The 27,976-nt window shown below is 34.6% G+C and overlaps 1 pseudogene; it reads right to left on the bottom strand.

Annotated features, from left to right (window-relative positions):
- Positions 1-237: 237 nt before the first annotated feature.
- On the bottom strand, positions 238-25,048 carry LOC127791646 (probable protein phosphatase 2C 52; annotated as a pseudogene).
- Between the last annotated feature and the right edge of the window lie 2,928 nt (positions 25,049-27,976).

Raw genomic sequence — 27,976 nt, 5'->3', positions numbered from 1 at the left:
GTCACAGTTTCATGACCCTTTCTCTAGTTTCCTTAGCTTTGATCTCCTTTTCAAGATTGTTCAGCCCTTTTTCTTTTCCTCCCATCCTACAGAAAAATAAAGAAAAATTTCACTAACCTCTAAGAAAATGCCCACCGCTGCCAGGGCAGATTTCCATTGCGTGGATTTGTGAGGCCGAGAAGCCAAGGTATTGAAGAAATCTAACCGTGTTCGGGGTCGTCGCAGGGAACTCATATATTAGTGTTCGTGTCTGTCCTCCGAGAATCTGGGAAGTTGAACAAGTGAGTTCACTAGAGTAATACCTTCCAAACCATACCAGTTCTGATCGTCATAAACTCCCCTATCTCCATGTTCATATGTAGAGATGGCTCAGAATTCTCGTCATCATCTGATTCTGCTGCAGAAGGGAAGCCCTGTCCTTCACAATCAGATTCAGAGTCCATTTTCCCATGCATCTTCGAAGTTGGGTATTTGGATTTCCATTCCCGTGCCGCGGACTCGACAAGGATCCTTGCAGCTGACGACCGAGAAGGGGCTAATGAAACTATCTCAGCCACTTCTAATTCATTACTCAATACATCCCAAACCTGCAATAAATACCAGAACAAATAATAAAATTTCACGAAGACATAATTGTACACTAAAAAGTTCTAATTATGAGTGTTGTGACTTCCATTTTGTAAAAGACACTGCAGCTTTTCTAGCCTATTGTACATAACAATTAGGATCCATACACCTCCTCGGCAATATTCAAACTGCTGCCATGGAATTCTAACGTAGCGGCAGTCTTCTAATAATTCGTTGATTCACTTACAAATATCGAATTATAAGACTCAATCAATAACTCGTTGATTCTTAAAGAATGTCGAATAAATTGAAGAGAATTAAGAAAAAATCTCAATAAAAATTTTATTCAAAGTCAATCAAATTGATTCAAAACCTCCTATAATAAAGAATTTATAGGTTATAATTTGGAAAACATTCAAAAACCTTAAATCTCGAATCTTACAAAAAAAAAAATAAGATTGAGATTTTATTATAGAATTAAAAATTAACAAGAAATAAGGAAAATCTCTAAAACGGCATATAAAAATTCACTCTCTAATGAAAGTTATTAGGGAATTCATTATTTTCAAAAATAAAAAAATTACTAATTTCGAGACTTAAACGAAGGAATTTGCCTAAAAAAACATAGGCCTCATCAGCAAAGCTCATGACTCAAAATTATTAGTCTGATTTCCTTAAAATTAGTCTTTAAAATTGTCCAAATCATACTTATCATAAAATGTTAAGACGAACTCATTCACGTCAAATTCTATATAAATCAAACGATCAACTGTATGGCGGACAAACACGGTTTCCCAAATTGTTTGTCGGCCATACCCTATAGAGTTGATATGCACTAAAGAAGATGTCATCATCTGCAATATCCAATAGAAACTTTGTACGGTTCTCTAACCCTCCCTCCAATCTATCGTGTTCTGCGATCTTTTCAGTATCGTAGATATCTTTTGAAGTTGAACATATTGTTCTCCACTGACCACAAAATTCTTGGTTTTAACAACTACTATTAGACAAGAAATTAAGTAAGATTTCAAGCCTACAAAAACAGTGGCCCCAATAGGCAATCATCAAAAGAAACATTCTGGCCGTACAAGGAATATGATTCAAATAAACCACGCAAGCTTTCTCCCGGATATAACTTGGATGGTAAAAGACGAATCATGATATATCGCTATTATTTTTGTAAGTCGCGAGTTTAAATCCTATTCTCCTCAAGACACATTCTCTGATTTATCTTCTTCAACAAAATTAAGAGATTGAGCACTAAGACGCTAGTAGGGAATGTCATCCCAAAAAGAAAGCTAGCTAACCAATAAAAACTCAAATTAGCACTAGAAAAATAATTAGAGCGGTATTCCGTGTTGGTTCTCCTCCACTGGGTGCATCAACATTGAAGAACAAGAGCTGTTTAGGGATTCACAATGTTACTAAATGAATCTATTTAAAAAAATCAAATCTACCAAACATCAGCTTGATCATCCAAGTTTCAATAATCTAATCACCAATTTTTTGTGTCTTCATAAACATTATCAAATGTTCATCAGGTTCGAGTTCGGAGCTCTTCCAGAGGCTCATCCGCCGTTGTAGTTGCGGGCAATATGTCTTCTATTCCTACTGTGTAGCTCCTATTGTCCATTAGGACCTTGCAGCGAATGATAATTTGCTTGCAGTCTCTTGATGATGTTTCCTGGTGGTTGTTTTGTTTATTGGCCTATGGCCTTACGATGAGCACCAAAAAAAAAAAAATAGTGTTGGGAGGAGTCAATAGCTCAACCCTAATCAACCCCCTTAATAATCAAATAGCAGCGACCCAAAAACATATACAAAAGAATGGACAGAGAACCATACACAAGCATAAAATAATGAACACAATATAAACATAAGAGATTTATCGTGGTTCACCCATTAACGAGGGCTACGTCCACGTTGAGCTCCGACAAAAGGAGTTCACTGCACTATAGGGATAAAAGTTTTACACGGCCAGCGAGCCTCCGATTACAACACCAAAAACAACAACTCTCTGATCTCACTGTACAAAGAATAACCCTCTGAAAACATTAGCTCGACCCCATAACCACAATCTAAGGTTAGAGGTTTACAACTTAGAAAATAGAGCAAAAACAGAGAACATCCAAAAACTACGAGAATGAGAACGGAAGAATAATCAGAACAAACCCTAATGCAGCAGATAATCGGAGGTCGTCGCTATTCTGATCCCGAGGAGATTGAAGCTGATATAAAGGCGACTCAAGCGGTGGAGATCGAGCCGTACAAAGGAAAGAGCAGAGCATCGACGATCGGAAGATAGGCAGGCTAAAAGACAAGAACCAGCACGCCAAACAAAACGGCAGGGAGGTTGCCGTTTTGGCCCTCCACCTTGGGCCCAAAACGCTGCCGTTTTGGGCAGCCATAGGGGTTGCCAAAAGACCCTCCAGCCCCTGCCAGAAAACGATGCCGTATTTGGAGCTTCACTAATAACAATCTCCACCTTGAAGCTTCAAAACATTAAGGGACAATCCACTAAAAAATGCAGCAAGCTTACAACCTATGTCATCATCACTCAGGATGTTTGGTCTTTCAACCAACTGTGACGTGCAGCAAGTCCAAACAGTGTTTGAACTTGGCTGCAGTCACAATCTTTGTCCCCATATCAGCTGGGTTGTTTTCTGTTGGGGCCTTTTGAATAAATACACTCTCTTTGGCTACTTGGTCCCTTACAAAATGAAACTTTACATCTACATGTTTGGTTCTCTCGTGATATACAGGGTTTTTACATAAATGAATGGCACTCTGACTGTCTGAAAATACTACAACCTTACCTTGTAACATATGAATTTCCTTTAACAAACCTTGGAGCCAGATGGCTTCTTTGAAGGCATCAGTGACAGCCACATATTCTGCCTCAGTGGAAGACAGTGCAACCAATGGCTGCAACTGAGACTTCCAGCTGATGCAGTTCCCTCCCAGGGTAAAGAAGAAAGAAGTTGTAGATTTTCGAGAGTCCCTGTCACCAGCAAAGTCAGAGTCCACATATCCAACAAGATTAAAAACATCACAATTCTTTTTATAAATTAACCCAATATCAGCAGAGCCATTAATGTACCTTAACACATACTTTAAAGCTTCCCAATGAATTTTACCAAGATTAGACATGAATCTACTAAGTAGAGAAATTGAAAAAGCTAAATCAGGCCTGATACTAATCATTGAGTACATTATGGTTCCAATGACATTAGCATATGGGATGTTTTTCATTTTAAGCATTTCAGAGTCGGATATTGGACATTGTTTTTTAGATAAGATGAAGTGACCAGCCAATGGAACATTTACTGGTTTACAACCAGTCATGCCAAACTTTTGAACAGCTTTTAACAAATAATCATGTTGATGAATTTTCAGACAAGAGTTATTTCTATCTCTTTCGATAATCATTCCTAAAATTCTTCTAGCAGGTCCTAAGTCTTTCATATCAAAGTTGGTATTTAACACGGATTTTAACTCACAAATTTTAGACTTAGACTTGCTGATTAATAGAATGTCATCAACATACAGCAGCAAATAAACAGGAGTCTCAGATAAGATGAAGTAAAAACAGTTATCATATTCACTTCTGTTAAAACCAATTCCAGTTACAAAATTGTCAAATTTTTTATACCATTGACGTGGAGATTGTTTTAACCCATACAAGGACTTCTTTAACAAACACACATGATCTGGATGTTTTTTGTTAACATATCCTACTGGCTGTTCCATATAAATTAATTCTTCTAAGTCCCCATGTAAGAAAGCAGTTTTAACATTCAGCTGTTCTAATTCTAAATTATACTGAACAACTATTGAAAGCATCATTCGAATAGTTTTAAATTTAACAACAGGAGAAAATATTTCAGTATAATCAATACCTTCCCTCTGGGTAAACCCTTTAGCTACTAATCTAGCTTTAAACCTTAAGGGATCAGAGGGTAACATACCTTCTTTAACTTTGAACAACCACTTACATTTTATCAGCTTCTGTTTTTGAGGTCTTGGGACCAGTTCCCAAGTGTTGTTTATCATCAATGAGTTCATCTCTTCGTCCATAGCTTGCTGCCATTTCAAACAGTCATGGGAGTTGACAGCCTCCTCATAGGAGATAGGCTCACTACTCCTCATCTCCAAACCTGCCACTAAGGCACAGTAAACTAAATCTGAGTAAGAATATCTTGCAGGAGGCCTTATAGTCCTCCTGCTTCTGTCCCTTGCCAGCTGGTAGTCCCTTAGGATCTGGTGTGGAGAGTCATATTGCTCTTCCTCACCTCCAGGAGCTACAGATGGCTCCTCATGATCACTTTCATGATCAGAGGGTAAATCAACTTCAGGGTTTGAAACATCTGAGGAGGAAGTAGCCGGTAGATCAGGAACATCTGCCGGTTTCTCCACCCCATTTTGGGTATTGGCAATGATAGGGAAGATATCTGGGGTGCCAGGTGTGGGATAGTCTTCCAAACTTTCTAATTTACAAGGGAAGGTAGATTCATTAAATATAACATCTCTGCTAATTATTATCTTGACTCCACCTGAACTCCTATCCCACAACCTATATCCTTTTGTTCCATCTTGGTACCCCACAAAAACACATTTTATGGATCTAGGATCCAATTTTCCCACTGATTGGTGGGCATATACCTCACAACCAAAAACCTTAAGATAATTGAAATTTAATTTTCTGCCTGTCCATTTTTCTTCTGGACACTTTAAGTTTAAAACAGTGGAAGGGCTACGATTTATCAAGTGGGCAGCAGTGGAGAGAGCCTCTCCCCAAAAGGTTTTAGGTAGGCCAGTTGTAAAGAGGAGGCATCTAACCTTTTCTAACAAGGTCCTGTTCATTCTCTCAGCCACCCCATTTTGTTGGGGTGTATTCCTCACGGTTTTATGCCTAACAATGCCATAAGAGTCACAAAACTCATCAAAGTCTCTATTACAGAATTCTAAGCCATTGTCAGTTCTTAGAGTTTTAACCTTCTTGTCAGATTGGTTTTCAATTAAGGCTTTCCATATTTTAAATTTATCTAAAGTCTGATCCTTAGTTCTAAGAAGAAAAACCCAAACCTTCCTTGTATAGTCATCCACAATTGATAGAAAATATCTGTTCCCACCGAGAGTAGGCTTTTGAGAGTGACCCCACAGATCAGCATGCATATATTCTAAGCATACCTTCGCCAGGTGAGTTCCTGTATGGAAACTCATCCTGTGTTGCTTGCTTAGGATGCATGACTCACAAAAGTTCAAAGGATCTGTAGGCACTGAACCAAGGTAACCTTGGTTTGATAGAGCCTTCAGACCTTTCTAGCTCATGTGACCAAGTCTCAGGTGCCAGAGATCTGTCTTATCAGCTTTAGCCATGCATGCAATTGAAAAATTAACAGAGGGTAATGAATAACCATTTAGAACATATAGACCATGTTTTTTAGTACCAGAGAGAATTAGGTGTTTATTCTTAAAGACATGCATATTCCCTTTTTCTGCTTTATAAGAATAACCTAATTCATCTAAGGTTCCAAGAGATATGAGATTTCTTTTTAATCCAGGCACATATCTAACATTTGTAAGAATCTTAATCTTGTTATCATGAACTTTCAAAGATATATCACCCATGCCTTGAATACAACAAGATTGATTGTTACCCATAAAAACAGTTCCTGTTTCTTTGTTACTAAAATTTTGAAACCACTCAATGTTTGGACACATGTGAAATGAACAACCCGAGTCCATTATCCATTCATTAACAACAGTTGAGCTAGAAACAGTAAGAACTTCAGCTAGGTTATTGGAGCTGCTTGCAGCTACCGATGCATCCCCTCCTTGTTTTTGTTTCTTTAGCAAGTCATAACAATATTTCTTTATATGACCCTCTTTCCCACAATGGTAGCATTTCCATTTAGGCTTTTGCTTACCCTTTTTACCCTTACCCTTAAAACCTGAACCTACAGTTTGGTTACTGTTTCCTATGTTGTTTCTCTTATCAGATTTACCTTTAACAAACAGGTTATTAGCTGGTTTCTTAGATGCATTTAATTCTAATTCTCTTGCCTTAATTCCTGAGATAACAAGGTCTAAACTAGGCACAATACCAGTATACTGTAAAGCATGTTTAACCACATTGTATTCATCAGGCAGAGAATTTAAAAGAATCATAGCCTCACTGGTATCACCAAGGGCTTGATCAGTACCTCTTAATAATAAACTAAGTTTGGTAAACTCATCTATGTTTTCATCCATAGATCTAGAGACATTCATCTTATAGTTAAATAGCATACCCTTTAAATAAACTAAATTTGGAGCAAATAAGACAGAGTACAATGAATCTAGTTTATTCCACAATTCAAGAGGGGTATTCATGCCATCTACTTTACGTATAACACTATCACCAAGATGCAGAAAAATAAGATTGAATGCTTCTTCCCTTACCTCGTCAGCTCTTGAGAGCTGTTCTGCTGTCCATTTCTCTTCGTTGGATTCTAGTGCAATAAGCACTTTATGATGAGAGAGCAGAACTCTCATCTTTTTCTTCCAACTACCGAAATCGCTTTTACCATCAAATGTGCCGATTTCAAATCGGGTTGATGTCATCTTCGCTTTGCACGAAGGTACCCTAGGAAACCCTAGACACTGACCAGACTCACTCAGCAAAAATAATAGACCGACGAGAGACTTACAGTAAACCCTAGGAATCCAAGACAGACAACACCACACCAGTAAACCCTAACCGAGACAAACCTCAGTCGAAGGTACCGTGAGTATAAAAGGCTCTGATACCACTGTTGGGAGGAGTCAATAGCTCAACCCTAATCAACCCCCTTAATACTCAAATAGCAGCGACCCAAAAACATATACAAAAGAATGGACAGAGAACCATACACAAGCATAAAATAATGAACACAATATAAACACAAGAGATTTACCGTGGTTCACCCATTAACGAGGGCTACGTCCACGTTGAGCTCCGACAAAAGGAGTTCACTGCACTATAGGGATAAAAGTTTTACACGGCCAGCGAGCCTCCGATTACAACACCAAAAACAACAACTCTCTGATCTCACTGTACAAAGAATAACCCTCTGAAAACATTAGCTCGACCCCATAACCACAATCTAAGGTTAGAGGTTTACAACTTAGAAAATAGAGCAAAAACAGAGAACATCCAAAAACTACGAGAATGAGAACGGAAGAATAATCAGAACAAACCCTAATGCAGCAGATAATCGGAGGTCGTCGCTATTCTGATCCCGAGGAGATTGAAGCTGATATAAAGGCGACTCAAGCGGTGGAGATCGAGCCGTACAAAGGAAAGAGCAGAGCATCGACGATCGGAAGAGAGGCAGGCTAAAAGACAAGAACCAGCACGCCAAACAAAACGGCAGGGAGGTTGCCATTTTGGCCCTCCACCTTGGGCCCAAAACGCTACCGTTTTGGGCAGCCATAGGGGTTGCCAAAAGACCCTCCAGCCCCTGCCAGAAAACGATGCCGTATTTGGAGCTTCACTAATAACAAATAGTTTATGCAGAAACAAGAAGACTTAATTGATATTACATGCTACACTTAAAATCAGTCAATGACAATCAAATTAGTTTCATTAGTTACCTTTCAAAATAGACAAATGGAGTTATTGCTAGATATAAGAATGCAGACAGCAAGAGGCAAGTCCTAAGCTTATTTTCAAGAACTCAATAACCTTCCGGTCGCAACTCAGTCAACCAATTAATTCATCTTGGGAAATTTGCAATATCAGTTTAGGCAAAAATTAGTTTTGCCTAGTGAGCCTTTCTTGGTCTTCTTTTAACAAGACCAAACCATCTTAATTATCTTCCGTATTCTATTTGTTAGGATTTGTGATTCAAAATGTATTTTCATATATTTGTTAATTTTTGCCTCACTTGAGCCTTTCTTGGTCTTCTTTTAACAAGACCAAACCATCTTAATTATCTTCGATATCCTATCTGTTAGAATTTGTGATTCAAAATGTATTTTCATATATTTGTTATGTGCATTTTGTTATATACATTTGGGTTTCATCTTACTTACATTTAATTGAAGTTTAAAGGTGTATATCTAATATGTTGGTGACATTTGTGATGATTAAATATTGTGGGTCAAGTATTATTCTGGAGCCCAGCCCAATCTCGCACATGTGGCCCGTGCCTATTGCTTTGGCCCAGTCCGGATATTTGCTGCTATATAAGGGCACATTCTATCCTAAATTCTTAGATATGCTATTCTCTCATTCTTCACTTTTGAAATCCTATGTTCGGCGCATGAAGTATATAAGACACCCACTCTCGTGAATCATTCTCTTGCTTGATCGGTTTTGATTTGTGGTAAGATCATTCGGTAATGATGTATTGTGTTTAATCTCTGTTGTTGAATCGCTTGAGGTGAGAGATTGAGAAAGCTGATAGAACAGATACTCGACTTGATCTTTTAGATTGGTCAGACAGATTGTACGCTTGTTCTCTTTTTGTATTCCATTTTCAGTTCTTTATTTGCAATACGGTTTATTCTTGTTGTGATCTTGTAATCCGATTGTAATCTTGAGATATTTAGTGAATTGACTAGAGGCGGAGCCTCTACTGTGAGTATGATCTTTGAATCCGAACACATAAAGCCTTGTGTTCTTGTGTTTACTTTTCTCGATTTATGCTCAATCTTGCGGTTTAGCCGAGACTCAAGTTGCGTGGAAAATCAACAAGTGGTATCAGAGCCCTAGGGATTCAAAATCCGGGCTAAACCATTTCAGATCCAAAAAGGTAAACACGAAGTTCGTTTCAGATCTTTGATTGGGTAAGAAATTTTGCATTTGCCCTACTTTCGTGATATATATTGTTTTGCCCTAATTTCATAATCATTACTGTTTTTCCCTAATTTTGTATGATATTCTGGTTTGCTTAATTCTTTCTGAGCTCTTGATTTTGTTTAACATCTAATAAGTTTTTTGTTTTGGTCTAATATTTTATTGAATTCTTGATTTTATTTTTTAAATCAAAATTATTTTTCTTTAAAATCAGTGTTCAAATTCTGATTTGTCTAAAAGGTCTGATAGGACTGCTTATCTTGTTCGATTCTTGATTAACCTATTTTTTGGACTACTCATAAATCTTTTTATATGGCTCAATCTAAATTAGAAGTAGATAAATTTGATGGCCATGGCGATTTTAGCATGTGGCAAAAAAAGATGAAGGTAGTGCTTGTCCAACATCGGTGCGCGAAGGCTATGTTGGAAACGAAGGAGGAAAAGGATAAGTAACTCTCCATGACCACCCAAAAAAGGCAGGACATGGATGAGATGGCTTTTTCCTTGATCATTCTCAGCCTAACAGACAATGTTCTGTGCCAGGTAACTGAAGAAGAATCAACTGCAAAGGTATGGTCTAAGTTGGAGTCCTTGTATATGACTAAGTCTCTAACTAATAAAATATTTTTGAAAGAATAGTTGTTTGGATTTAGAATGAACCCTGCAAAAACCCTAGAGGAAAATCTAGATGAATTTAAAGTGATTACAATAGAATTAACCAATACTGATGAAAAAATTTATGATGAGAATCAAGCTATTCTTTTGTTAAACTCTTTGCCAGAAGCTTATAAGGACCTTAAAACAACCATTAAATATGGTAGATCTTCTTTGACCTTAGAAGATGTGTTTTCAACTCTTAGATCTATGGATCTTGAGGTTAAGAGGGACAATAGGTCAAGTTCAGCAGAGGGATTGCAGGTTAGTGGTCAAGCAGATAGAAATACCACTAGGGATAAACCTATGCTTGGAGGGTCAAGAAAAGGATCCTCAACAACCAAGACTTGCTGGTACTGTAAGAAAGATGGTCACTTAAGGAAATATTGTTTCAAAAGGAAGAAAGATCTTGAGAAAAATAAGGATAAAGTAGAATTAGCCAACATGTTTGATGGTTATGAGAGTATTTGAGGGTTGTAAGCTTGGAGTCTAGGCATGAAAAGGCTAGGGCACATTGGTCATAAAAGAGCTGTTAGAGTTAAGCATGTTAGGCATGAATGGATTTATTTAGGTTAGTAACCTAAAGGGCGATATGAATCCTGTTTTATGGTATGGGCTTGAGGTTCCCATAGATGCTTGTGTTTTGATTCTCATGGGTTGTAAGTTGCTTTCTCTGTCTTTTTATTAGGAGCTATTCTGAGTTCTTGGTTTTTGTCTAGGACCTATTTTTAAATTCTGATGTAGGTCTAGATGTTGATGTGTGCCTGGTCTTGTAATATTTGATGGTCTTGTACAATTAGACGTACCTGAACAAACTCATAGTGTAGAGTTTGAGGTGGAAAAATGTCATCCTTAAGGTGGAACCTTAGGAAATTTATGTGTATAATAGAGTGCTGAGTGTTAGCCTTGATGTCTGGTTTGTAGAAGTCTTGAGATGGGTTTTTGTTGCTTGTAGTGAGGCATGTATTAGTCGAGTTTGTCTCGAGTCTTAAGTTTGAGCAAGCTGTGTTGTTGCTCAATGTGCTCTTGTTGTAGCTGGGAGAGTTTGTAGAGGTCTCTGGTCAAGTCTACTATCAATTCATTCTTGAATTAAGGTGGAATTTGTTAGGATTTGTGATTCAAAATGTATTTTCAAATATTTGTTATGTGCATTTTGTTATATACATTTGGGTTTCATCTTACTTACATTTAATTGAAGTTTAAATGTGTATATCTAATTGATTAGTGGTTAATTTTGTAAAAATTTTGTTATAATTATACCCTTCTTTCGATCTTAAATATGGTTTAAATTAGATATTAATATATATTTTATGGTTATATGCAAGTTTAAATTGAAAGAAGAATGAAATGAAGTTCTAAAGTAAATAATAATAATATATAAAATTATATGTAATACATATATATCATTATATGCATGCATGTAATATATATGTGTGCTATGTGTAATACATATATATAATATATAATTTATTAATAATATTAAATTATTTTTTTTATTTTTAGCCATGAAGCATTCAAGCCCATGAAGAATTCAAGTCCATGAAGAAATCAAATCCATGAAGAATTCAAATCCATGAAGAAATCAAACCCATGAAGAAATCAAGCCCATGAAAAATTCAAATCCATGAAGAAATCAAGCCCATGAAAAATTAAAGCCCATGAAGAATTCAAGCCCATGAAGAATTAAGGCCCAATTTGAGCAACCCATGGAAGATATTATTTGGAGAAGGCCCAAGGATTATTTTTAATCCTAATGAAGATTAAAAACCAATTTATAGAAATCTATTTTTATTTTTTATGTGAGAGCTTTATTATGTGTGTTTTTTAGCTAAAATCCATTTAACTATTAGGTGGATATTATAGCTAAAATCCATTTAACTTTATGAGTGCTTTATTAGGTATGTATTTTAGCTAAAATCCATTTAATATTAGGTGTGTATTATAGCTAAAATCCATTTAACTTTAAGTGTGTGAGTGCCCATTAGATATAATTATGTCTAGTTGAATAATTGAAATTGTGTGGTTTGTATTGCATCTTGTGGCCTATAAATAGATCACTTGATTGCATTTGTAAGTGTGATTATTATTCTTGAATAAAAGTTTAGTTGTTTCCTTATAATTCTCTCTTTGAGAATTGTTCTTGTTCTTTCTCATTTTCTTTAGTACTTTCTCTTATAATCTTACTTTTTTCTTTCTTCTTTTAAATTCTTATGTCATTTATTATTACTTTATTATTCACCGCCTAAATGGCCGGTTAATTTGTGCCTTTAAATTTCTGCAATTTTAATTCTTGTCATTTAATTATCCACCGCCTAAATGGCCGGTTAGTTTATGCATTTAAATTTCTGCAATTTTAATTCTTGTCATTTAATTATCTACCGCCTAAATGGCCGGTTAGTTTATGCCTTTAAATTTCTTGTCATTTAAATTCTGTTATTTAAATTACGTCATTTAAATTTATGTCAATTAACTTTCAAATAAAAATAAGTAGTTAAATCTAATCTTGGGTTAAGGCAAGGACAGTGTCCAACGCCAATGATTCCCAAAGAAAGCTGCGCTTTAAATAAGTAACATTAATTTAAATTTCAGTATGAGTGTGTATTAATTATTAAAAAATCACTAGGTTTGGATTGGAGCGTAAGCCTAACTTAGAGCTTTCATGCCATGTATGAGAGTTACTAGAACTGGAAACGCTATCATACCTAAACTCAGATGATTAATTTAGTTGTTTTGTGTATTAATTGCAATTGGATTTATGGTGGTTCCTTAAATTAGAATCTCGCATATCATGTATGGGGATTGCTTAACCTAGAACTATCATCATCTCTAATTGCATTTAATAACAAACCCTCATATCTGAAATTAAATTAATGTTGCTAATTTTTTATGCTAAAATTTGGGAATCAACGGGTTGGTACTGAAATTGTCTTAACTCAAGCACTATCCAAATTCATATTTTTACGTTTAATGTTTATTTCAATTTTTGCCTTACTTTATTTTCTAGTATCTGTTGTCTAAAAACAAAACCATAAAAAATCTTGTTGTCAATTTGTCCAAATGCGTGTGCGTGTGTGTGACATTCTTTTTCTTTTGCCATAAATAAATCTCTCAGTGGACGACCTGGATTCATCCAGAAAATATAAATTTAAATTTGGACTACAACTGCACTCGTACACTGGCGAGTATAAACCTCTCACTAAAATAAAAAAAAATATAAAAGTTTTATTATGATTTGTTTTTATTGTGTTTTAATTGCAGGGTGAGAGTGCAGTCACTAATCTGTTGGTGACATTTGTGATGATTAAATATTGTGGGCTGAGTAGTATTCTGGAGCCCACCCAATCTCACACATGTGGCCCGTGCCCATTGCTTTTGCCCAATCCGGATATTTGCTACTATATAAGGGCGCATTCTTCCCTAAATCCTCAGATATGCTATTCTCTCATTCTTCACTTCTGAAACCCTATGTTCGACGCATGAAGTAAGACACCCACTGTCGTGAATCCTTCTCTTGCTTGATCGATTTTGATTTGTGGTAAGATCATTTGATAAGGCTGTATTGTGTTTAATCTCTGTTGTTGAATTACTTGAGACGCGAAAGATTGGGAAAGCTGATATAACAGATACTCGACTTGATCTTTTAGATTGGTTGGACAGATTGTACACTTTTTCTCTTTTTGTATTATGTTTTCAGTTCTTTATTTGCAATACGATTTATTCTTGTTGTGATCTTGTAATCCGATTATAATCTTGAGATATTTAGTGAATTGACTAGAGGCGGAGCCTCTGCCGTGAGTAGGATCTTTGAATCCAAACACGTAAAACCTTGTGTTATTTACTTTTCTTGATTTATGCTCGATCTTGTGGTTTGGCCGAGACTCAGGTTGTGTGAAAAATCAACACTATTTTCAATAGCAACTACTTCATCTTTATTACAAATAACTTCATTTCTACTTTTTAACTTTTCTTGTATGGTGCACTCTATTTTAGCATCCTTATTTCAATCATGCTCATATTTTGCATATGTTGGTACTTTATTGCCTAACATCAGCAAAGCAGACCTTATAGTTGTCTTTTAAAATTTTTCTTTTAACTTTAGTAAAATATTACTATCACACAATACGTCAGATATACTTTCCATTTTAATCAACTTACAAGTAACATCTTTCATTAACCTTTCCATTTTTTTTAATGATTGATCCAAGATATCTAAATTAGTATTTTTTTGGTATGATTTATCTTCTAATTTTATCATAACATCATCTACGCTTATATTTTAGTAAACTTAAATTCCATAATAATTGATTTTCACCCTAGTTAGCTTAAATCCTTTAGAAGGGAACAATTCATATAGTGGGAAAAAAAAATATTAAAAAACTTTCTTATGATAATTAGAAGTAAATAACAGAAATGCCTTCTGAAGAAAGATCAACTTAAGTACACACAAGGTCTACAGGAGCTAGAGAAAACCAAGCTCCCATCAGAAGCTTAAATTCCCCATACATCAACAAAAGAACCTGCCATTTTTTCATTTAAAATGTTTATATGCTATATAAACAAAAACCCAAATTGGATTTCGATCCATTAAAGGCACCACTGAAATATGACCAGCTAATTCTGCAATTGCATTGGTATATTGTCAACGTTTTTGAAAGATGATATCATGTTAACAGCCAAAACCTAGTAAATGATCAACAGATTGACTATTGTAAGTAGTTATTATTTCAAGAAAATGTTGTGCAGTGCTCCCTGAGTCAACTTGGTGTTCTGGAAAGGGTTTTTGCTTGAAGTTCCTGATCTACTTGAATAAAAATTAAATGAACAATTTTAGAAAAAATCGTCAGAAGCCAAGAGAAAGAAGAGGAATAATGAACTCTAAAAGCGAATTGCATAAATATGTTTCACTTTCTTGCCGTCTTTGCTTTCCCTCCTTTTACATTACTCATGATGGACAAAACTCCACCCATTATGGAGTCTCAAGGAGAATGACGAATGACAATATTATTCCGACATGTTGACTGGCTATTTAGCCAACCTTATTTTCTGCTATTAACTAAACAAGAAAGTGTTTTTTTTTGCATAATCCATGTCGCATCCAATCTAATACAAGACAAATAAAAGAGAAATTCCTAAAATTGTGGGGTTGAAACAAGGCCAACGAGGAGAAAAACAAGCCCATGTAAAAATTGTTATTTTGTTACATGCTCAGAAGGATTTCAAGCTTGGCAGATAGTTGGAAATTGCCCATGAGCAACACTCACCGCTATCACACAACATAAGCCAGATGTTGGCCTAGTCTGAATATTTAGGCCTTCGAATTAAGAAATTAGTCGTATTTTGTAATTCTTGTTTTGGTATTAACTTGGGGCTAGAAGAATCCAAATCAGACCAAGTTTCTTTTGGAACATTTAATTTGGCTTCTGTTATCCAAGTTCGGCCTTAATTTTTCATTTTTCTTTTTTCTCTGAGAACCCCCATTTTCTTAATCTTCATGGCAAGGTCAAAGAATGTTCTATTGTAACTTGGGCTGCAACTCCCATGGAATTCATTGCAAACAAAATAATGTTTCTCAGCTATCACAATTCTTTCATTTACTAGAATGACATCTCACATAATTTTTTGAAAGAATCAAACTGGCCTTTGTTTAACCCCGTTCTATTGAAGATCATGAACTAAATGGAGCCCAAGTGTTGCCTTAGCCTCCCATGGTGTCAGGCGGATTTGTGGGATTCGAAAATTTTATTTTACATTATGGCAAATTCATGTAGTATTTGATCTGCATGTAAGATTGTAAAATTTCTTAAGGAGTCCTGGCCTTCTAGAATCACTTTCTTACTGTTCCATCATTTATAGAATTTCTCAGTTCCATTAGCCCATGTTAAATCCTTTCATATAATTTCAGCTATTTATTTCTTAGTTAAAAAAAATCAAAGAAATGCTCTGTAAACTAATGATACTGCTCCAGTGCTAGTGTGCATTCTATTTATGATAGTGGTGAAAACTTACCCCATGAGAAGCAAGAACAGTGAACTTATCATTTTCTGTAAGAATTCATTGAGAGAATTCTGGAATAGAGACGACACCACACTCCTTTAAACAAAAGTCCCCAAATGCCCGAGCCATTGCTAAGCCAGGTGCATCGTCAGATGGAAGGCAAACCCTTGGCACTTCAGGTTCATCTTCCAATGCAAACACCCTTCCTTTATGCTGGTTAATCCTTCCAGCTTCCCCTGTTAATAATCAGCCCTAGATCAACACAAGTAGGCAATGAAAGAAAACAAACTACCAATCAAATCATGGTAAAATGTGGTGGACCTTAAGCTCTTTGTCTATGGTTTTGTATGATTTAAGAAAAGCTTCTCTACATAAAGATGCCACTTTCTCCTCTGTAGTGGCATCCTTATCAGGATTATGTCCATCTGATTTAATCTTCCCGGTGCAGCAAGTAGTACCAGAACCGCTTTGATTTGATTCACAATAATGCAAGAATGACAACAGCTTTAGTGGCAATGCATCCCTTACTTTCCGGGAAACAAGATGGGCATGTTGACCATGGCCATCAAAGACGCCATAAAAAGTCACATCTGCTGACATGAAATCCTACAGCAATTCAAATTTTAAGAAACTGCCTCCTGGGAGATGGACCAAATATCAATCTCAAAACAGAATGACAAAATTTACTTCCCAAACATGTAAAGTTCTTTGATTAATGATGGTTTAACGTTTTCATAATGTACCAATTATGTTAATTCAACTGTAAATTTTGGGAAGTAAATTTTACAGCTTTGTTAGCTCATTGATTGAATTGTAAAGTGGTAATGGGTGCATGTTCTTGATGGAAGAGTGTTGTATAAATTAGAGGTTTGGCCCGTGAGTTCTATCATCCTTTTCTCTTCATCATACACCATCATTCGGGGTGTTCTAGAGCTTGGAAGCGCCAAAGCTAATAGAAAACGTGAAAGCGGCAATGGCTAGAGGTAATCCATAATCTATTTTTCGCATTGATCTAAATGCTATTAAATGTTTGTAGCATGTTAGATTGGTTTATTTGTCTAACAGTTAGTATCAGAGCCATTATTTGTCTTTGCCTTGACGTTTTCAGAATTCTAAAAAAAATTTCGGAAACAGATTTCGTTGAAGTCTAGATTTGATTTACAATTTTCTGGAATATTTTGATGATTTGAGTTTAAGAATCTTTAAGAAATTGTTTTATGAATATTTTGTAATTTAAATCATCAAATTTTATGACTAAAATTATGAGATTTAATCGGGTCTATTTGATGAGTTGATATTGGGTCAAAACGACCAGACTGAAGGTTGAAGACTACACTGTTTTGCTCTGCTCTGCTCTGTTTCAATTTAGCTGGGCTGGTGCTTCAATTGGCCATTCAGTGGATTGATTTTTCATGGGCCATTTGGAAGATGAGCCATGTTGTATTTTAATCTACTATTGGGCATGTTTTAATCTATAACTGGGCTTGGCCCTTGCATGCTTTAATTCACTCTTGGACTTGCATCTACTATTGGATATGTTTTAATTCAAAGCCTACAAAATTAAGGATGCTAATGGCCCATTTCTGTTAAAAATAAAGAATTTTGTGATTATTTGCTTCAATTATTTGCATGAATTAATTTATTCTATCTATATTAATTTATGCAATATATATGTTGAATGATTTCATTTGCATAAAATTAATAATATGTGAATAATATTATAATTTAATTATGTAATATTGTGTTTATGTTTATTGCATGATATATGAGAATATTTTTGTTTTTTGATGCATAATATAATATATATTGTGCATAGTTAAATTATGTAATATAGATTATTCGCATAAAACTTAATTTTATGCATAATATTTAAATGTCTAGTGATCCATATAATTTTAATTAATTAAGTATTAGCCACAACATTCTTAATTAAGTAAAATTATATATTATGTTTAGGATCACATAAAGAATTATAGATATTAATTGTAATTAATTATATTTAATATAATAAATGTTATCCCACATGAACTTTTATTATATTTATATATAATTAATTAGGATGAAATATCAAATTATTCTCATAATATTCCCACATAAATTATGAGTTAGTACATAATTTGATAATTTTATCACATAAAGTTTATTTTTTGATAGAATTATTATCATAATATACCCATAAATCATGAATTAAGCACATAATTTAATAATTCTATCATAAAGAATACATGAATCTGTTTGAATTAAAAATTTAGCTCACATGCAATTTTTATGTCATTAGACTCATTCATATATGATTTACATTGGTAAAACATGCAATTTATTTAATTAGATCTCAAAATTTTAACATAAGCATTTATAATATTTATGCAACTTTACAACATGTTAATTTTTTTGATATTCGTTGCAATATTCTTAAATTAATGGGTGATAACTTTAAGATATAGAATGAGATAATTCTTCTCCATCTAGGATGGATGGACATTGACTATGCTATTAGGAAAGATGAGCCACCAGCAATCATTGATACCAGCACTGCAACAAACATTGCACTTTATGAACGCTGGGAGCTATCTAATCGCTTCAGCGTGATGTTCATTAAGACTAAAATTTCTTCTAGTATACGTGATTCTGTCGATCAATATGAAAAGGTTCGAAACTTGCTGAAAGTGATTGATAATCAATTCATCACTTCAGATAAGGTGTTGGCAAGCACCCTAATTATGAAGTTCTTATCCTTGAGGCTCACTAGCGTGAAAGGTGTGCATGAGCACATTATGCAGATAAGGAACATTGCAACTCAATTTAAGAAAGTCGAGGTTACAATGTCCTATTCATTTCTGGTGCACTATATCCTGAACACTCTCCCACCACAATACAAGCCATTCAAAATCTCGTACAACACACATAAAGATAAATAGTCAATCAATGAATTAACGACCATGTGTGTTCAGGAGGAAATGAGGCTTGTGATGAAGCATGGCAAAATGCTGACTACAACACAAGAAAAAGTCAAATCTTAGGCAAATCAGAAGAGGAATGGTAAAATACCACCTAGGTTGATATTAAGAAGAAGTTCAAGTGTTTCGAAGGGACACATGAAGAAGAACTGCACTAAATTCAAGAAATGACTTGAGGATAAAGGTAATTCAACATCGTTTGTTTATTGTAAATATAATATGGTTAATGTTAATATTGATAGAAATGTAATGTTAGGGCACACACCAAAACAATGGGTGAATTGGTTATTTTAAAATTAATGTCTTTCAAAATTTTAAACAAGGTAAAATATTTTCCAATGAAAAAATTGATATGAGAAAAAGTGAAAAATGGATGGCTACTAAAAAGGAGAAATGAATAATGCAAGCACACAAGAACACAAAAATTTATAGTGGTTCAGCTTATCCAAGTCTACTCCACTACCTTAACTTCTTACTAAGAATTTTAAGAACCAATCCATTAAAAACACTTACTTAAACCAAGTAGGTCCCCTAGTCCAAAGACTAGGAAGGTAAAACCTCCTATCAAATAAATAGGCCCTCAAGCCTTACAAGTTTGGAAATAAATGAACACAATAGTAAAGAAATTTATAAGAGTTTGACATCTTGATTACAAGTTCTCTCAATGAGAAATAAGGTTTGAAAGGAATTAAACAATAAATAGATTACAAGCCTTTACAATGAATGAGTGAGAGAAAAGAATGTAAGCTCAATAAATTTTTTTGAACACTTGATAGTTGAATCATCTAAGAGTTTTAAATGAACTTTTGGACGAGCATTTATAGTTGTGGGAGAATAGAGCCAAAAATGGGACCGTTGGTGGTGGTTGGGCTTCATTTAATGCATCCAAAACAAGCCATTGGAAGTTTATGTGACAAAAAAGGTCAACATATTAGTATAACAATTCAAAAAACAGTCGACATTTTATAACACATCGGTTGACATTTTTAAAATAGAAACACTGTCGGTCAACAGCCATAGAGCAAATGGTCGACAAATGCAAAGCATCCTTCAAAGACATGGATGCATACATTCTGTCAGTTGACAACTCAAGAATGATCGATTGACAGATGACCAAAAAATTGCCAAAACGGTCGACAGACCTTTAGAATCAATCGATAGTTTTAACCTTGAAGTTTGAAAACTTTTTGCTTTAATTCCCATGTTTCAAGCCCATTGATTAAAGCCTTCTTTTGGAGATTAATTTAAGATATAAGACTTTATTTTTCCAATCTCCAAAACATCAAAACATACATAAGATTTCATCATCACAACCATTTTGATTGATTGCTTGAAATTGATTTATTTTATTTAGATTGAAATACTATAACATGCTTGATATATAAACATGATTTAGGGGATAAAATAAAGTCATTGCTTTTCATCATCAAAACCAATAAAGTCATCAAATATTAACACCTGGTGGATTGACTTTATTTCTACAATCCATATTGCAAACTCTTTGCAGGATATGCAAAACCTAAGGAAGTTAGTGGGAATTGAGCAAAACATCTTATTTGGAAACAAGATGGGCTCACATGTGAAGGCTATAGGGACGTGTGTTTTGACTTTAAGTAGTAGTTTTATTTTAAAATTAGATAGGACCTTCTATGTTCCAAGTTTTTTACAAAACTTGATTTAAGTTTCCAGACTTGTGCCTTTCGGATATTCCTTAAAATTTTCACACATCATTCAATTTATTTTATAACTCTGATTGTATTGAGAATGATATTTTATCTTATGGTCTCTATCGTATTAATTTATAAGACAATACCACTTACAGTTCAATGTATGTTCATACTAGTACTAAAAGGTTTATTATTAACAAGGACTCCTCTATATTATGGCACTAGAGATTAGGATACATCTCCATAGAGAGAATTAAAAGATTAGTGATTGATGGGATACTTAATACTCTAGATTTTACTGATTTTAAAATATGTGTGGACTGTATTAAGGGAAAGCAGACCAACCAGTCCAAGAAAGATGCCAATAAGAGTTTAGACATATTAGAAATCATACATACTGATATATGTAGTCCAGACATGGACTCACATGATCAGAAATATTTCATCACCTTTATTGATTATTACTCATGATATATGTATCTCTACTTGCTTCATAACAAAAGCGAAACATTAGATGCCTTTAAGATCTTTAAGATTGAAGTAGAGACACAATATGGGAAACAAATAAAAATAGTGAGATCGGATAGAGGTGAAGAATATTACGGTAGATACACTGATGAAGGACAAGTACCTGATTCGTTTGCTAAGTTTCTTCAAGAGCATGGAATAGTGTTCAATACACTAGGCCTAGTTCACCAAACCAGAATGGTGTGGTAAAAAGAATAAATCGAATATTATTGGACATGGTGCGGAGTATGCTTAGCAACTCCAATCTTCCTAAATTCTTGTGAACTGAAGCACTAAAGGCGGTTGTATATATATTAAATCGGGTTCCAACAAAGGTTGTTCCAAAGACACCATTCAAATTATGGAAGGGTTGGAAACCGAGTTTGCAACATATGCGCATTTGGGGATGCCCATTTGAAGTGAAAATTTATAATTCACAAGAGAAGAAGTTGGACTTGAGGACCATTAGTGGGTTTTCGTTCGATATGCCAAAAGGTCTAAGGATACAGATTTTATTGTCCGTCTCATAGTACTAGAATTGTGGAATCAACAAACGTCTAGTTTCTTGAGAATAACTTGATCAATGGGAGTGATCATATCAGGAACAAAATTCTTGAACATGATCATTTAGAATTTAAACCTTTCATCTCAAACAATAGATTGGTTATAGTTCACAGCACCTCTCAAGTTCCAACCGATGTTAAACAACCAATCAATGAAGTTCCACAAGTTGCTGACAACATTCCAGTGGATCAAGTAGTTTAGGAATTACCAGCACCTCCTGAACAACCAGTTGAATCACAACTTTGTCAGGAAGATGTTAATACAACATTAAGAAGATCCACTAAAACTAAGAGGCCAGTAATCCCTAGTGATTATATAGTGTACCTACAAGAATCTAACTATAACATTGAAACTGTAAATGATCCTAAGTCATTTTCACAAGCCATGAATTGCAAAAAGTCAAAATTATGGTATAATGCCATGAAGGAAGAGATGAGTTCTATAAAGAGTAATGGAGTCTGAGATTTTATTGAGTTGCCTTATGGTGCCAAAATTATTGGTTGTAAATGGGTCTTTAAGACTAAGAATGACTCATTAGGAAACATTGAGAGATATAAAGCAATACTTATTACTAAGGGATTCACTTAGAAGGAAGGAATTTATTACATAGAGACATTTTCTTCGATATCTAAGAAATATTTTCTACGCATTATTTTGGCATTAATAGCTCATTTTGACATTGAGTTGCAACAAATGGATGTGAAAACAAATTTTCTCAATGGAGATCTAGAGGAGGAGGTTTATATGAAACAAGCTGAAAGATTCCCCTCTAGTGATGGTAAGCATTTGGTTTGCAAGCCCAAGAAATCCATATAAGCATCTCGTTAATGGTATTTTAAATTCCATGAAGTAATTTCTTCATTCGAATTTGTTAAGAACCCCATGGATCAATGTATATACCAAAATATCAGTGGGAGTAAGATTTATTTTATTCTTTATATGTGAATGACAATTTGCTTGCAACCAATAATAAGGATTTGCTACATGAGGTAAAGCATTTTCTCTCTAAAAATTTTGATATGAAGAATATGAGTGAGGCTGGCATTAGGATCTATAGAGACAGATTTCGAGGCATTTTAGGTCTTTCTTAAGAAACCTATATCAATATTGTTTTAGAGAGATTTCAGATGAAAGATTGCTCACCAAGTGTAGCTCCCATTGTGAAGGGTGATAGGTTCAATTTGAACCAATGCCCTAAGAACAATTTCGAAAGGGAATAAATGAAGAACATTCCATATGCTTCTATTGTCGAAAACCTGATGTATGCTCAGGTCTGCACAAGGCTTGACATTGCATTTGTTGTAGGAATATTAGGACAATATTAGAGTAATCTAGATATGGACCATTAGAGAGTTGCAAAGAAAGTAATAAGGTACCTTCAAGGGACCAAGAACTACATGCTTATGTATAGACAGGCAAGTAATCTAGAAATGATTGGCTACTAAGATTTTGACTTTGCTGGCTACGTTGATTCACGTAAATCAATATCAGGATACATTTTTATGAGATCAGTGGAGTTGTATCATGGAGGAGTGTCAAGTAGACCTTGATTGCTACTTCCACTATGGAAATCGAGTTTGTCTCTTATTTTGAGACTACTTCACAAGGTGTATGGATTAAGAGTTTCATATTTGTGCTTAAGGATATGGATTCCATTTCTAAGCCATTAAGAATTTTCTATGACAATTCAACTGCTGTCTTTATAGCTAAGAACAAGAAAAGTGTTAGTCAAAGTAAACACATTGACATTAAGTACTTAGCCCTAAATGAACGTGTTAAAGAAAATAAAGTGGTCATTGAGCACGTTAGTCCTGAGTTGATGATTGTTAATCCTTTAACTAAAGGCATGCCACAATTGAAATTCAAAAATTGTGTTGATAAGATGGGATTTGGTTCCATTATGTAATTGTATACATTTGATATTTGAAAGGAACTCTTATTTATTGTGATATTTTCTCATATTCATGTGCACCTTAATTTATATGAGAAAACACATTTATATAGGATCAAGAATAAATATAGGGTTTATTCATTAAGTAATGTTGCCACATGAAGTATAATTATTGAGAAAATGAATGTATTGTAATACATGGAAGGTAATACTCGTTGATAGAGGACTTACTACCATGATTCATGTATTTATTTCTTGAGAAACGACAATCAATGAGATTAAGTTAAAGCATCTAGTTAAACATATGAACCAAGTGGGAGAATGTAAAGTTCTTTGATTAATGATGGTCCAGCGTTTTCATTATGTGCAAGTTATGTTGATTGAACATTTCCAGCTATGTAAGCTCATTGATTGAGTTGTAAAGTGGTAATGAGTGCACGTTCTTGATGGAAGAATGTTGTATAAATTAGAGGTTTGGTCCCTAAGCTCTATTATCATTTTCTCTTCATCATACACCATCATTCAGAGTATTCTAGAGCTTGGAAGTGCCAAAGTCCACAGAAAACGTGAAACCAACAATAGTTGGAGGTAATCCATGATCTATTTTCTACATTGATCTAAATGTTATTTATTATTTATAGTATGTTAGATGTCTAACAAAACAATCATGGCATCCTGATTTATACCCTTACGGCCCTGTTGAGTGAATATACAATAAGAACGACTCTTTCCATTCATGAATGCCCGGCTAGGATGACCAATACTGCAAAGTGCTGATAGGGTCAAAACATGTTTTTGTATATCTCTTACTCTTGCACAATCCAAAGCTCAGAGAAGAGCCAGAAACAGACTCTCCCCTGTTCCAGTTACTACTATGATGACTACATGTTGAGACACAACCTCCCAAACAATGTAGTCTCAACCCTCCCAAACAACATATAACTTTCATGCCCTTGAAAAACCAGATTTCCAAAGACTTGCCTAAATCAGATCCTGGAGTCAACCATGCAAAAGATAAGGAACTCCATAGATTCCTATACAGAAAATCAGGGCAACTTGGAACTCAGTGTAGCAATTTGGTTCTGTTTAGCTTATTCCAATGTCAATGCATTGAAGGAGCCTTGAATAAATAATGAGAAAACAAACAATAATTAACTAAATATTTTATTTATTTTCCAAGAGGCTTCATGTAAAACCCAATGAAAGGCTATATATTTTAGAGAAACTCTATATGCAACCAATATTTTTGCTCTCTACACTCACATTTTGAAAAAAAAAAAAAATCATTTTTACCCTTGCTTGCAGCCACCACCATCGCACCTTGCTTACACCCCACCCATTATCGACGACAACCACCCATCATCACCGGCGACCCAAGCTCCCACCGACGGCCGCGACGAACATGGCCTTCATCAGCTCCCATTTTTCACCCACTTCCCTCCTCCTTCTCCTCTTCTCTCTCTCTCTCTCTCTCTCTCTCTCTCTCTCTCTCGCAAGCATTCCTCGTGGCCACCATCATCGCACTCGAATCCCAGGGTTCAAGGCGTCTCCCCGAACGATGGCGAGAGAGAGATAGAGATGAAAGTGGGTTCGATGGGAGCAACGCCGACGAGAGACAGAGAGTGGGTGCGATGATGGGTGAGAGATGGGAGCTGATGACGGCTGCTGGTGACAGCTTGGGCTGCTGGTGATGATGGGTGATGATGGTCGACGATGAGCGATGCAAGTGGATGGCTATGTACAAGGGTATTTTAAAAAAAAATAATTATAAAAGTGTAGAAGGTGACTATGAAGAGCAAAACAGTTGAATTCAAGTAGAATTTTTATATATTTTATAAATCACTGCATGTGAACAACTAATTAAAAATACATAAATTGTCTGGATATTTGTCCTTCAATGAAGGAATCTCATTATCTACAAGATAAACACCATGATTACAAGTAATTACAACAGCAGAGCACCATTATGATATTCACAATGAAAGACTGAAAAGGAAATCGATGACAAGTATTGAAGATAACAGAGAAAACAGAATCCTAGTCATTTTCAGACAGTCAAAAACTACTAAAATGTGATTGGATTTAAGACTACTGACCATACACACATATAAAACTAAATCTAAAATTCCACACACAAAGTAAATATTATACATGTACAGAAATTCAAGATTTCTATGCACATCAGAATTCAAATCCCCATTTTCCCATTCAAAAGCATATCAAAATGGAGAGGCAGAAGAAGCTATAGATAGTAAAATAGGAAAATAAGAAACAAAGGCATAAAATTGTCCAGGCAGAATGATTCGAAAACAGAAAAGTCGGGAAAACCAAGAAGTATCGATGGCCAAAGGCCAATGTCGAGCGATTTGATCCATAAAAGTAGAGAAGCCTAAAAAGTTACACCATTATTGAGCGGAACACTAGCATTAGCATTTCTCTCTACGTTGAAACACGAAAAAATCATGCTACTAGCCCAAGTTAAAAGATGATTTTAGGGGTGTGTTCGATGTGATTTGGACGGTTTAAGCTATTTTTAATACATCAAATCACACATGCGTTAAATCAAATTGTACGGTCTGGTCTGGTGCACAGAAACAACACTAGACCACACCACAAAATGCAGTGCGATTTGGAGTTGTTTCTGTTGTCTGGTGCTTCCTCTACTGCTTCATCTGATTCTTCCTTTACTGTACTGCCTTTTTGCTATTCTTATATATATATATATATATATATATAATGTTCCATATAATGTGTAGTTGGTAGAAATGTGTGTGTATATATATATATAATGTTGTATATCTTATTTGGGCGGTTTGATTTTTAACTGAATTGAGAAATCCTCAAATCGCAAACTGTGCCAAATCGCTCCCCCCAAAAAATCACGCAGCGAGGTGTGGTCAATTTTCGCAATTTGCTAATTTTTTTAAACACCCCTAAACGATTCCTTTTGAGCAATCTATCTTCCACTTGGGATTTGACATTTAATTTTATAAAATGCTAACCCATAAATAATTTTGATAAACGTCTCTCATGTTACACATAAATTTATAATAATTTTATATAAATTTAATTCATAATACTCTTATCTAAAATTAATAATAAATTTATTCACTATTATGAATTATTGTTAATTTTAAATAAAATTATTATAAATTCAAGTAAAAGAATTATAAATTTATATATGTCATGTTAGTTTGTGACGATTGTTTGTCAAATTTATTTATGAATATAGAATTTCTCTTGAATCTTAACAAGAGATACTATTAAGTTATGGGACTATCAGAGTGTCACGTATTCATAAGGTATGGTATAAAAATAAAAACGTTTGGTATAATAATAAAAGATATTATGCAAAAACAAAAATAAGGGTGTAGTGTTATATGAAAGGGGTAAATTACAAAAAACATCTACGAGATTTAATGAAATTGTAAGAAATATCTGAACATTTAAGAAATAACAATAGCCAATTCTTATTATTAAATAAATGGGTAAAATGACTAGTTTACCTTTCATTATCTCCTTTTCTCTTATGTGATTGATAATAAAAAGAATTAAAATTAAAAATTTTAATCAATCGAGAATGGAACCCATTGGGTTCATTTCCAATCGTGGTGATGAATCTAATGGGTTTCGCTTGACTTGTAGTGAACTCATATGGATTCATCGCACATTGAATTCATAAACAATGTATGATGATCAGAAAGAAAAAAATAAAAAAGGAGAAAAAAAAAAAGAGTTGCTTCCATAACCCATAACATAGAGAAAAGAAGAAGAAAAAGAAGAACTGAGTTCCATCAACCCGAAACACAAAAAGAAAAGAAGAAGAAGAAGAAGAAGAAGAAGAAGAAGGGTTTGACAAAACCTAGATCTCAATTTTGTTAACTCAAAATATAAAGAAAGAATACCCCAGAAAAAGAAGAAGGGTTTTGATGAAATACAATTTGGGTTTGAACGTAATAAAAGAAGAAAAGAGTTCTAATGGAACCCAAGAAGAAAAAGTAAAGTCATGTTCTTTTTGTTGTTTTTAACCCGTTTTGAGTTTTCATTTTTTCAAAACACTGAAAACATGTTTACTTTGCTATTTTCAAAAACATATTTTCGAAAATAAAAAAAAAATTGTAAAGAAAACCCAAAATTTTGTTATTTTGGGTATTTTCAGCCAAAACTAGCTGAAAACACCAAAACGTGGAAAACAAACCCATGCACCCTCCCTAAACCCAATCTCGCTGTAAGCACCCCGCCTGGATATCCCCAACCACCAGGATTACCCGAACGGGAGCACTTACAGAAGGAGAAAAAGAAGGGAACACAAGACAAGAACCACCCTGGCATGCATACACAAGATTTAAAA

The sequence above is a fragment of the Diospyros lotus genome, chromosome 15 (assembly GCF_014633365.1).
Source record: "Diospyros lotus cultivar Yz01 chromosome 15, ASM1463336v1, whole genome shotgun sequence".
Taxonomy (NCBI): Eukaryota; Viridiplantae; Streptophyta; class Magnoliopsida; order Ericales; family Ebenaceae; genus Diospyros; species Diospyros lotus.
This window is presented reverse-complemented; position numbering and strand designations above follow the sequence as displayed.